At 36.4% G+C, this 12874-nt stretch overlaps 1 pseudogene; it reads left to right on the top strand.

The window, feature by feature from the left end:
- Positions 1-2540: 2540 nt before the first annotated feature.
- LOC149157722 (receptor-like protein 4 pseudogene) lies at positions 2541-3490 on the top strand (annotated as a pseudogene).
- The last annotated feature ends 9384 nt before the right edge of the window (positions 3491-12874 follow it).

The following is a 12874-nucleotide window of genomic DNA, read 5'->3' as shown; positions in this document are numbered from 1 at the left end:
GGTGCATATACTGATTGTGATTTCTATTATGATAATAAAAATTAAGATTTTTTCTTCAAAGAAAAAAAATAAAATAAAAACAAACTTGAGTAAAATATTTTATTAATAAGGCCATACTAAGCAAGTGAAAGTTAAAAGCACTATATTATATAGAAATTTAAAATAATTGTGTATAGTACTTATTGTATTTTATACTCTATTGTTTGGTTGTTGTATATGATAAGCAATTCATTGTTTATAAATTGATAAACGTATTTATTAATTTAAAGAAATTACATAGATGTAAGAACTATAAGACTTGGAAAGAAATTAGAGAGATGCGAGAACTATAAGACATGAAATTGTCATATTTAAATTACATTAATTTATATGGAATTGTGAAAATATATATAGGTAATATCAATTTAATTTATTGATGTTAGTGAAGTAGTAAAATGAAAATGGAAGGATGGAGAATGAAATGATTGTAGTATTGTTAGCTACAAATTCAATAATTTAGCATTTTATTATCATGTTGACACTAAAGATGATTTCAGTCCAAGGCCAAATATGTTGAATTAGAGAAATATATATGTAATAATTATGAAAAATCAATTAAATTTATTGATACTAGAGAACTATCAAAATGAAAATGGAAGAATGAAAAATGAAATGATTATAGCATTATTAACTATTAAAAAAAAACAATTATTTTGTATTTTATTAAATAAACATGTTACACCAAAAATCAATTCACCTCCAAGTCCAAATACATTGGTAAGAAATATCACTTCATTATAATAATTATCATCAACAACATTACCAAATCACGATATTATCCACGCAAAAATAAAATTTCATAAAATAAAATTCAATAAATTACCATTCAAAAAAATCAAGCTATAAGACAAATATTGATATCAGAGTCGTAAAGTATTCCCTACCATAAATAAAATATTTCTAAATTTAAACATATGATGATATCGATAATATGCTCTTTCTTCATTTTTCCCTTTTAAAATTATAAAATTCTTTCCACGGTATCCCTTCGTAACTTTCATAACTTTCAAGGTATTTTTAGGTAATGCCGCCTTCACATAACTTTCTTGAAAAATATAAATCTGATGCACTTAAATCTAAGTATCTTGAAATTGTATTTTATAACATGAATATCTGTTAAAAGTTAAATTCATGGCGCAAGTTAAATTCAACAAGTTAGGACCTATTTGGCACCTTAATTTTTTTTAACCCTTGGCTCGTTAGTTAATCGGACTCGGTGAAGAGAAAAGGGACTAAAAATCAAAAGACTTTTTTTCAAAATTTTTAAATTATCAAATATTTGAGATTTTTTTTTCAATGAGCACTTTCTTCCTTCTTCCATTTCTGGTGGGACCCATTTATATATAACGACATATAAATTCAAGTATGATACAATTTTTTATTTGGACAGTTGGCAGAATAAAAACTGGATTCTTGTGTCATACAGCAGAAGTTCAAGCATGCATCTCAGGCTGCTGCTCTTTCAAATTTTATTTTTTCTCGCGTCATCGAAGCAAATCAATCATTTCCGTTACAACCGCAGAGATATGGACCCAAATCATTACTCTATCCTTCCGTTACAACCGTAGAGATATGGACACAAGGAAAATAAGTAGTTTGTCGATAGATATTAAACCAGAGCCACAACAGTGGCGGAAGTCATCGTCGAGAAGGGGAAGGACCATTTACCGTTGATTTGGCTGCTTGCTTAAATGTCTTATTCAACATGAGGACTATTTACTTTTGACTTTGCTGCATGTAGTCTCTGACATTTGCTTGATCTGCACTTGAACTGGATCTAAAGATTTAGTCAGAGGCAAAGAGCTCTTCTTTGGATTCAGAACTAAAAACTAGATTTAAGTTCTCTCTTTTAAGATTAAAATCCCAAAAAAGTAATCCACATGCCTGTACCAATATAAATCTCTTAGAAAATAAAAAGATATTGTTATTAAATAAATAAATAAATTTAACAATATATTATATAAACATGAATAGAACAGGCCGACTAACGCAAGCGTTGACAGAAATGGAGACGTGCTTGCAACGATTAAATCTAATTCCCTTACATCCCGCCATGATTTCGCCCTTAATTTATCGAGTTGAAGATTTCTTTGGGCTTTTTGGACTACTAAATAATTTTCTCGTCCGAATTGTTCGCATTTAAAGATCGATCACTTCAGCTCTCATAAATGTTTGGGCGTTGACTACATCGAGCGATGAGATTCGAACGCGTGATCGGCGTGGGAACACAGATCCACGGGAACCAACAAACATTACCGTTGTATGACTGTAAAAAGGCAGGAAAACGCCATCATTGCAATATCTTGCGGTTCTTGGACTACTGTGGAGCCCCTGAAGACGCCTCATGATTCCAGCCTGTGGAGATCATGGATATCGTCTTGGAGTTTTGCAGTTCTCATTGACGTTATGTCTCCATTTCTGATGAAGTTTAGGCTCTCTGTTAAGGAACCATATCCTAATCATGCGTAAGAGGCTTCGCGATCGAGTTTCGTTATTGAAAAATGGCGAAGGAAACAGTCAAGGTTAGCTTTAGATTGACCGCAGTGGCATGTATTTGTGTGTGGATGAGCATTTACACAGCATTTTCACATAATGCAGGTAAGCTCAAAGCCACATGATCTCAGTTAAGTTAAAATTCCAGAATATTTTGAAGGTTTTCAAATTTCAACTTCAGAAGCCGATAGCTTCAAGATTCGACAATTCAAATCATATTTTGATTAAATTCTACTTCTCAAAGTAGTCGAAAGAAGAGTATAACAACATTTTTGGTTTTGCAGAGCCGTTGGCCATCCGGATCAGCTGCGGTTCATGGGAGAACACACATACCCCCCAGACGAATATGCTCTGGGTAAAAGACTACGGTTACACAGGCGGCTCGTCCGCAAACGCCACCACCACGAGCTACATCGCTCCTCAGCTCAAGAAACTCCGTTTCTTTAAGCTCTCGGACGGTCCCGAGAACTGCTACAACGTCACTCGTCTACCGAACGGCCATTATTCCGTTAGAATGTTCTTTGGCCTCAACGAGGACGTTTTGGCCGACCGCGAGCCGCTCTTTGACGTCTCCATTGAAGGAACACAAGTTTATTCTTTAAAGCCGGGCTGGAGCATGAACGACAACCAGGCATATGTCGAAGCTTCAGTTTTTGTCTTGGACACTGCTGCCATTGTCTGCTTTCACAACACCGACCACGGTGATCCTTCGGTAATGAGCATCGAGATTCTTCAGCTTCATCCACAAGCTTATGATTTTGGGGCTGAGTGGGGGGATACTGCCATATTCAGGACTGCTAAGCGGGTGGACTGTGGAGCAGACCAGAGCGTGTACGGCGAGTCCTACGACAAACCAACTTGCACGGCATATCAACCGTCCTTTGCATCGAACAACTTGAAGCCGATAATAAGACCCCAATTATTTTCCGCACCAAAACTTTGCATAAACTTAGGTTAAAATGCCAATATACCAAAAATATAATGGTCAAACTACTCGGTCAGCGATCGATCGATCGCTAATAGTCCCAGGCAAGGACTAATAAGTGGGGTTGTATATCCTCACTAGGTTAATTATTTAATTATAAGTATATATAGTCTTAGTGTATATTAAATTTTAGTAAATTAATTATTTAATGATAGATATATACAACTCCACCCCATTTAATACTTATTAGTAAACCCCATATTTATTACTTTACTCGATCCCATATTTTGATTAATGTTCAGTCTCTAAAAATAATAATGAAATAACAGCTTTTCTGTCTCTCTACTCATCTTTGCCCAACTATTGTTTGTTGTTCTCCAGTTATAACTGTAGTTATCTATTTTTATCCCTCAAAGTGAGAAATAGATATTATTTGTGGATATAGCTCGAACCAAATTATTACATTAAACCACATAAAATATAAAATAAAATCCTAAATTTACCTTTCTTATCTTATTGGCATTTTCAGATTGGTTTTTTCAAATGGTTGTTGTAATGCCTTTACGTAATCCATTAAAATACCATTAAAAGACAAAATACTCGTGATGTGATCATGGTTGGCATATAAATCGAATTTATTAATTGCCTGTGGGTATTTGGATGTCGTTTTCGAAACACTATGATTTTTTTTGAAACAACACACTCAGAGAATTTGTTTTATTTTATCTCTGGCTGTTTTGGAAATATTTTATTATTATAAAATAGGAATATCATTATTTTATAATATATGTTTTTTTTGCTTTTAATTAAATTTTGGTAATAAATTTATGTGAAAGAATATTTTTTTTGTATTTTTAAATATGTTCAGTATCTTTAAAAATACAAAACTTAAATTTATCATTTCAAACCATATAACCTACGCATTCCATAATCCTTATCTCACTTCGAACCACCATAAAACATTGAGGCACATTGGTGATTTCTGCTCATCTAATTATTAGAGTATCCATTGACGACCTTAGAAAAAAGACAGCATGGAGACCCGGATGGATATTTCCTAATAAATGAGTGGACGCTCTAACTATCACCATTAATTCTTGATGCATAAGATATTTTTGAGGTTATCTTTGGGTAGGCGGGAACATATTTGTGGGTCCATGAACATATGAAATTTAATTCCGAGAACATGAATTTGTCACAGCAGGAAAATAACCGACATATGAATATTTTTTTGTCATGTGATATGTTGAGGCTAATTTGGAAATTGGGATGATATTTGTCGGTTCATTAAACTATAGTATTTAATTTTAAGTATAGAAATTTGTTTGGAAATTTAAGTATTTAAATGGAAGATGGAAGTAATTAATTAGGGAGTGCATTACACACTCCATCGAAAATGTAGTTGGGATGAAATGAATTTTCTTATCTTAGGGATATTATATAAAATATATTTAATGAAATCTTTTAAGTTTATGGGAGAAGGTTATTACAATTATTTTTTATGTAAAATAAAGATAAATAGATAACACCATATTATAAATGAATATGTTTAAACCAAAAATTGGGTTTCAAACTATTTTTTATTTTGTTGTTATATGAGGTAATGTTAAACTATTTTACTCAATCGTTTTTTGATGATCTTTTCTCTATTCAACCTCTTCATAATTTCAATATTTTTCATATTGATCTAGAAAGGTGTCAAAAGCCAAGCAAAATTGATATTCTTGAATTCTAATGAAATTGTACTCGTGTTGAAGAGCTCGTTAAAAGCTTTTCAACAATGCTTGAATGGAATCAAACAGATGTCATATGAGAAATTTATGACATTCTGAAGTGTTTGTTTAACAAATAAAAAGTCAACATGGGTCCCACGTGCAAGTATGGTCAAATTATGTGGAAGTATGGATGTTGACATGGTAGCACCTTGGGAGAACACGTGGCAGTATGACAGTATGAATGCTATCATGGAAAATAGGTGGCCCAATCAAGAAGTGACACGTAGCACAAGTGGATGACGAGGTAGAGTGGCATGGCACCGACATGGAAACTAACTCAAAAGTGGCATGGAAGATAGGTGGCTTAAACAACAAGTGGCACATAACATGGGTGGATGATGTGGCATAGACATGGCATTGCTACCATGCATATGAATGGCATGACTGAAGCGTGGTCCGATCATTGGTTGCCATGTGGCCTAGCCAGAGTTGGGCCAAAAGGACCTTATCAGCCACGAAACAATCGAGTGAAGAATCGAACCCCTAACCTTGTCAGATTTGGGACAACGGCATACCATTAAACCAACGACTTGTTTGTTGTTATGGATCAATGTAGGAGCATTGACAATAGGCTTATAGGCAAGCCAAAAACACGGGTGAAAGATGATGATAGAGATGGAAAGGGTAGAAACATGTATATGCAAAAGGTATTTGTGACATGAAGAATGAATGATGAACCATGTATGAGAAGGAGTTTCTTAAAGGACCAACAGATATAACGGTTAGAGACCGATGTACTCTAGTGGATAGATACTCTTTTATATGGACTTTGGCTCATGTTTGTGTTTGCAGGTACAAAAGAAAAAATGAAGAATACCAAAGGAAGATGAAGGCAAAGGACAACATGAAAAAATAAAAAAGGGACCAATTTAATATTTATTTAAAAAGGGATAAGGAATTATTCATATTTGTAATGTTAAAGAATTAATATGATGAGAAAATGTGATCGTGTAGACTTATTATAGAAAGTTTATGTAGAGATGAGAAATGGAGAGAATTGAGTGAATGTAGGGATGAATATTGTTGAGAAAAGCATGGAGAGATTGAGGAGAGATCATAGGTGATAGTTAGGGAATTTCTTGAGGGAATACTGGGACTAATTTTCCATTTATGATGTATTAGTTCTGGTAAGCTCATCTTATATAAAGGGACCATTTTTAGACTAAATGTAACATGGTAGGATGATTTAATTAATTGAAAATTCCCAAGTGGGGATTATAGTTTTCTCTTATGCCCCTTACTTTGTTTTTGTAAAGCGCGTGTTTTATTTTTATGCGACCTGGTTGCATCATGGATAGGCATAAATCTTTATTTAAGGTTTTTTATAAAGCCAAATATCCAAAATAGTGGAGGTCTGCATATTCAACACCGCGGCCTATAGAATACAACGCATATGACTTAACTACCATAACATTGATAGGAGTATGTGTCACCACAGATGACACTATATTTAAATTTTGTGTAACAGGTGATGCCATATGGGGAAGGTAGCAAGATTGAACCTGCGACCTCCCCACTACCAAACCAAACCACGTATTAGCTCACCACAATGGTAATGCTTATTTATCATCGATAGCATGAAGATTTTATGGTGCAAATATTTCGTAATCCCAAAGAATCACAACAACTCATGGGCTCGACCCCGAGACTTCTTGTCATAAAAGTAATCACCCTTGCCATTGCGCCATAGGGGGCTAAGTTGTGGGAACATATGTGGAAATTTAATTGTATTGTAGGTTTAGGTGTTATGACAGGTACCAACACCCGAGCAGTGGGAAGGTGAGATCGAACTAGAGACTTGGGGTATAACATTACAATGCTTTACCAATGCACTAGAGTTCATTGTTGTGTGAAAGGGTCAAAACCGACCTCTTTTTAACCTATTTATGCAATGTATTTACAAATAGAGTGGTTATAAAGCCATTTTTGAACAACCTAAGGATGGACATTTTTCCATCATAATTTCTACAAGACAATGATGTGTTAGGGATCTATAGGTTGAAAAAGTGTGCAAGTTGGGGTAGTTTCGTTCTAAGACACAAGATGTGTAGACGGGAAACTAAGGCATTTATAGAAACTTTCACACATATCGAGTGTAGGAGCCTGAATTCAATGCTATAATCTTTCTATAGTTGGTAATAACATTGTTGATAATTTGAGTTCTGTGATGGTGTAACAAATCATATGAGATGCTTCACATTATAATAATGAAATGATTTCTTAGTTGAGTGGGCCCGGAGATGTTGCTTAAATCAAGTGAACTCCATCATCATTTTTTCTTTTTTTTCTTTCTTGTTACTGCTCATTTCTTCAAGTATTTCTTTACAAATACTCATTAAATTTCTACTTAACCTAATTCAATTCACACAATAAATTATTGCAATGAGTTGTAGATTTTTGGAACACATCTGCCCTCCCTCTTTAAGGGGTCTAACATTAAGATGATTTCATTTTCCTTTATCTATATTTAAGGAGTACAACCCTTGAACATAATTGATGGGTGAAAAATTCTTAATATAGAAAACCTCAAAGCCCTTGCTTTCATTAGACCACTAATTTTGAAGGCCCTTATTTTGGTCAAACTACTACTTTCCAAGGCTATGATGTTAATTGATTCAACTTTGATCGATATTGTTGCACAAAATATTGTCACCATGACTTTCTGTAATCAGTGTGAGTCTATCACCACTCATACTGTCCTCCTATGCAAGTCTTAAACCTCAGCTCTTCATGTCAAGCCTTAAAAATGAGAGAAAGTCCTTGAAAATCTCTAAAACTCTAGTTCTGCACTTTCTCTTAGCATTACCTGCGGTCCCGCACCCCTTGGTCATGTCCCTTGTGGACCTACCCGCTCTGTCTCTAAAGGAAAGGGTGCGGAACCCTCTAAAAGTAAAAAAGGCGCAAGTTTATTATTAAAAACTCACTTTGGGTTAATTTTGGACGCTTCTAGAAGGAATCTTGAGGTGGCAAGTTCGCTTCTAGGTGGTTCATGCATCCCATAACTAAAGGAGCTAACCCCTTGATGAGAGGAGCTTATCCCTTTAAAGGAGGACTTTATCCCTTTGAAGGTGGACCTGGTAACTTCCTTCCTCTGCACTATAAAATGAGGCATTGGGCTAGTTGTTAGGGAGGTTGAAAGCTGAATATTTTTTTAGGGTAAATGCTGTTGGAATTTAGACTTCCTAATTGAGCTTGAGAGGAGAGATTACATACCTTTTGATCTCCTTGGGAAGAGAGTAAAGCTTGTCAAAGTAGAGGAGATTCTTGCTGCACCCTGGGAGGAGCTTGTACAACATCAAGGCACCAAGGTTGTAAAGTTATTCTTTGTTTAAAGTTAATACAATCAGATTCATTTTTCTCAATAAATTGTCTTCTATGGTTTATTTCATGAATTCCTTGATCATCATGATAAATATGGTTTATTATATTGGCTATGCAGGTGTTATTTGATGTGTGCCTGTTTGTGTTTGTAGGTTCTTTAAAAGGGAGCTCATTTGGACGAACGGAGCGTGGCTTCCACAAACTAGCATTGGACTTGAGGTAGGGTCTAAAACATCTATTGGCTTTTATTTATAAATCTCAATATTTAGAGAAAGATAGAATTTGTTTGTCTTGCTTGTCGCTAGATACCCATAGATACTAGGGAGATCGGTCTTGTCCGCAAGAACGATTTATCCAGCCAACAAAATGGCGACTCCGTTGGGGACTTGAGTTTTGGTTTTTTGCCTTTACTTTTACTTTGACTTGAGAAACTTTTTCTCTGTTTCTGGTTTTTTCTTGATGTGTGTGGGATTGGGTAGTTTCTTTAGATTTTTAATTGTTTTTGTTTTTCACGCTTTTGAAAGAGGACCGCACGTTCTGGTTCTAACACAGTGCGGATATCCCCGCACTGTTGCTTTACTACATAGAGTGGTACCGCACCTGGTTATATTGGGAACCTGCGGACCCTGTCGAATTTTTGAAAAACTTAAAATCTTTTCATTCAGTTAAGCTTAGGATTTGTTTATGTGTTTTAGCCTCTGCCCAGATCTGCACGTGTCTTGTCAGAAACTTTTTGTAGGTGAATTCCATTGGCATTTAGGTTTTAGGTGAATTTCTAGAAGTTTTGTGTGCCTGGCTTGATTTTCGTTTGGTCTTTGTAGTAACTCAGAGCTTAGAAGCCTTAGAAACCTCAGATCACCCTGGTTTTTGTTGGTCTTCTTTATGAGTCTGATCGATTTGTAAAATCTTCCTTTGGTGAGGAGTACATCTTGTTTTTCTCTTTACAAAGCTTTGAAAGAACTTGTTTGAGTTTTGGATTTCATTTTTAAAAAGAAAACATAAGCTGGTTGTTTTTTGATTAATTTGTTATTCTGAACGAATTAGTCCTTAGTTTGCTGATAACTAAGTAAAACATCCTCAAAAAGAAATTTTGTAAGCTTTTACTTCAATTATATTTTTAGAAGTTATAGATCTCAAGATTAGAATTTTTAATAGTTTTGAGAGGTTTCTAGGAATTTTAAAATCTCTTTTGAAAAAGTTTGTTTTTGTAGTTTTTGAGTGGAAAAAGAAAGGGATATTTTTCGTGAGCATAATTAGTAGTCTCGTTTTTGAGTTTATTGAAAAAGACAAACAAGTTTTTCTTTTTATTTGTTTGTTAAGGAAAGATTTGTTTTTCAAGCAATTGCATTCTCAACTCTTTCTTTAGCTAGAAATTCACTGAAGAAAAAAGGATTGTTTATCATCTTAGGTGCATTTTTTAGTGTTTTTGAGTCGAGTCTTCACACCATAAAGTTTCATCTCCACACCTTTTGACTTAAGAAACACCCAAAAAATAACGCTTAAAGTAAAATTTATCTAGCAATCTTTTATTTCTAGGGCTCTTTATCACCAACATAGCTTAGGCTAGTATCTTGGAGTAGGGAGTAATTAACTCTCCAAGATAGTAAAAACAAACAAGTAGCTGTATCTTGCGGTAGGAGATAAATTCCAATTGTTACATCTATGCTCTGGGAAGCTCCTCTTAAAGGAGTCAAGCACGAGATCATATCCGAACTAGTGGAGTAATCAATCCTTCCTCATTGGGAACGAAAGCAGATATACACATATTAAAAACGGTAAACCTCGGATTGACCATTGTCAAGGAGCCTGGGGTCACTTGTTGGTAAACCTTGGATTATGTCAAGGAGCCTTCAAGGGGATTGAGCTTTGCTACTCTCCCCTTGCGTGTGTATCGGATCACAGACTATTCCCCCAGGTATATTTGTTTATGTTGGTAACCATAGTGACCATATTCTATAGGATTCTTTCCTAAGGTGACGGTGGAGGGAAGATCCCACTGTACCTGGAGCAGACGTTGACTAGATTCACTTGGACTCTCTGGGGGGTTCTCTTCACTCGAGATGGTTTAGTGGAGAAACTTGTGCCAGTCTGTTTCATTAAGTAGGTTGTCGAGGTAACTGTTCCAACCGCCATTTCTGTATTGAATTCTGCGACGTTGGTTTTCATCACCAACTAGTGTTTTCGGTACGGAAAGTTACTATTTGTGTGTGGTTTGACCTCATAGATTCTTTAGGCATGTGATTCAAATTGTTTGGTTATTTAGAGACTTTAGGTGGTTTTCATTGAGATTTTTCTTTGTTTGTGTGTGAAGTAATTAACATATCTAATCGTGGCTGAATTACCGAGACAGTCCTGTAGACTTCGGGGCCAACCTCCTGAGTTTTCACCAAGCCAGCTTGAAGGGCTACGAGCTCTTGTAACTCCTAGTGACAGTAGAGTTGGGTCACCAGAAGAAGGAGAATATTCTTTAGTTTTGCATCCTGATTATCAAGTTCAAGCACCAGAGTATATTATTGAACCTATTTCATTTTCCAAAGTTACTGGTAGTTTTTCTTCTACTAGTGAATTAGCCGAGGAACCTGAAATTTCTGAACCTGAAACTGAACCTGCTGCTACTCCATCATCAGGATTTGCTTCTCCAACTTCCAGTGGTCCTGGTTCACCCAGGGTAGGAAGAATCATTACCCAAAATCTTCCTTCTGGACTTATTGCTATTGAAGAACTTGTCACTCCGGAAGAAGGTATATCTATCCCTGAAAATCAACCAACTATAGAACTTAGGGAGTGTGAATCGATCTTTTACAGTCCACCTAGGAGGGACACTTGGTATCTTTCATTGACCAATTTTCTAGAAAACCCGGGACTAAGTTTTTCACCACCTCGCATTCCTTTTCATCCAACACCTAGAGGTTATTATCCTCCTTTGAATATGTCGAGACAGTCATCCATGTTTTCTCAATCTCCAGAAACATTTTTATATGGCGGTCCTTCTGTTCCTTCTGGGTATCAGTCACTTACTGGTACTTTTTCGGGAGCATCTCCTCAACTTGTTGAACAAGGGTTATTAACTGGTAATAACAGAACTAAACCGTTGAGTGTAGAAGATATTCTTATGATGTCAGGTACCATTCCAAATTTGCAGCCTCAAGGTAGTCAGTTATCACCTGGGGGGCAACCTCAAGGTCCTCAATTATCGCCTGGGGGGTAACCTCAAGGTACCCAGTTACCGCCTGGGGGGCAACCTCAAGGACAATACATACCTTCGGGACAGTACATTCCTCAAGGTTAAACCCAGACTCAGTACGTACCTCAAGGTCAACCCCAGTATCAATATGTACCTCAAGGTCAACCCCAGTTTCAGTACGTGCCTCAAGGTTATCATCCTCAAGGTCAGTACCCAACCCAAGGTTTCCAACCACCTTTAGGTCAATCATTTGTCCAAGGAGATGGAAATGTACCTTTGAATTATCAACCCTACCCTCAACCTGGTTATGGTCCTCAATATGCTCAACCTTCTATGGGTCCATACCCCGGAATGAACGTAGTGTGGGATCCATCTCAATCTCAACCAATCTTGCAACTGAATGTGCAGTTGTCATCTCAATCTGGACAACCCTTGGTTTATGGTTCAACCCAGCAACCTGTCCAACCTACTATTAAAAATTCTGCACCTGGTACAGTTTCTCAGCCCGGGCCTAGCCTCGAACTCCGCCTCAAACGATTGTTGCAACTACTGCAATGTCTGTTCAATCTACCCCACCTACTTTTGGAGTATCGACAGCTCCAGTTTCTACTGTTCCTGCATCAACTCCTCAAGCATCTTTACCTCAGTCTGGACCCACAATTAAGACTTCGGTTCAGATGCATGTAGGAAAACTTGGTCCAAGTACGGTTGTCACAAGTCAACCTCAATTTACTTATCAACCATACCAGGGACAATACCAATTTGGTCTTGCTGTGCAGAACCCAGTCTATCAGTATCAACTGTACCCTGGATATACTTATCAGCAACCTCAGCAACCCCAATACGGTTCGGTCAATCCTGGTTTTCCGGGAGGATATAATATCACAAATGCAATTCCAATTCCAAGTTATCTTGGATATCCTCCTCCTGTGGCTGGTCTTATGACCCAGGGTTTTCGAGACCCTAATCATCAGTTACCGTTCATTGCAACTTTGGACTTGCCTGATTTTTCGCGCCTTACGAACGATCCGATTAATTATCTTCCGTTTTGGCTGCCAATGCCGAATAAGTTGCCTAGTGATATACCAAAGTTTGAAGGTAAATCAGGAGAGGATCCGTCAAACCATGTGATGACTT

The sequence above is a fragment of the Pinus tabuliformis genome, chromosome 5_2 (genome assembly GCF_031772625.1).
Source record: "Pinus tabuliformis cultivar Carrire ecotype Pingquan chromosome 5_2, CPIR1, whole genome shotgun sequence".
Classification (NCBI taxonomy): Eukaryota; Viridiplantae; Streptophyta; class Pinopsida; order Pinales; family Pinaceae; genus Pinus; species Pinus tabuliformis.
The sequence above is the reverse complement of the archived record's forward strand: the minus strand, read 5'-3'. Positions and strand labels throughout refer to the sequence as shown.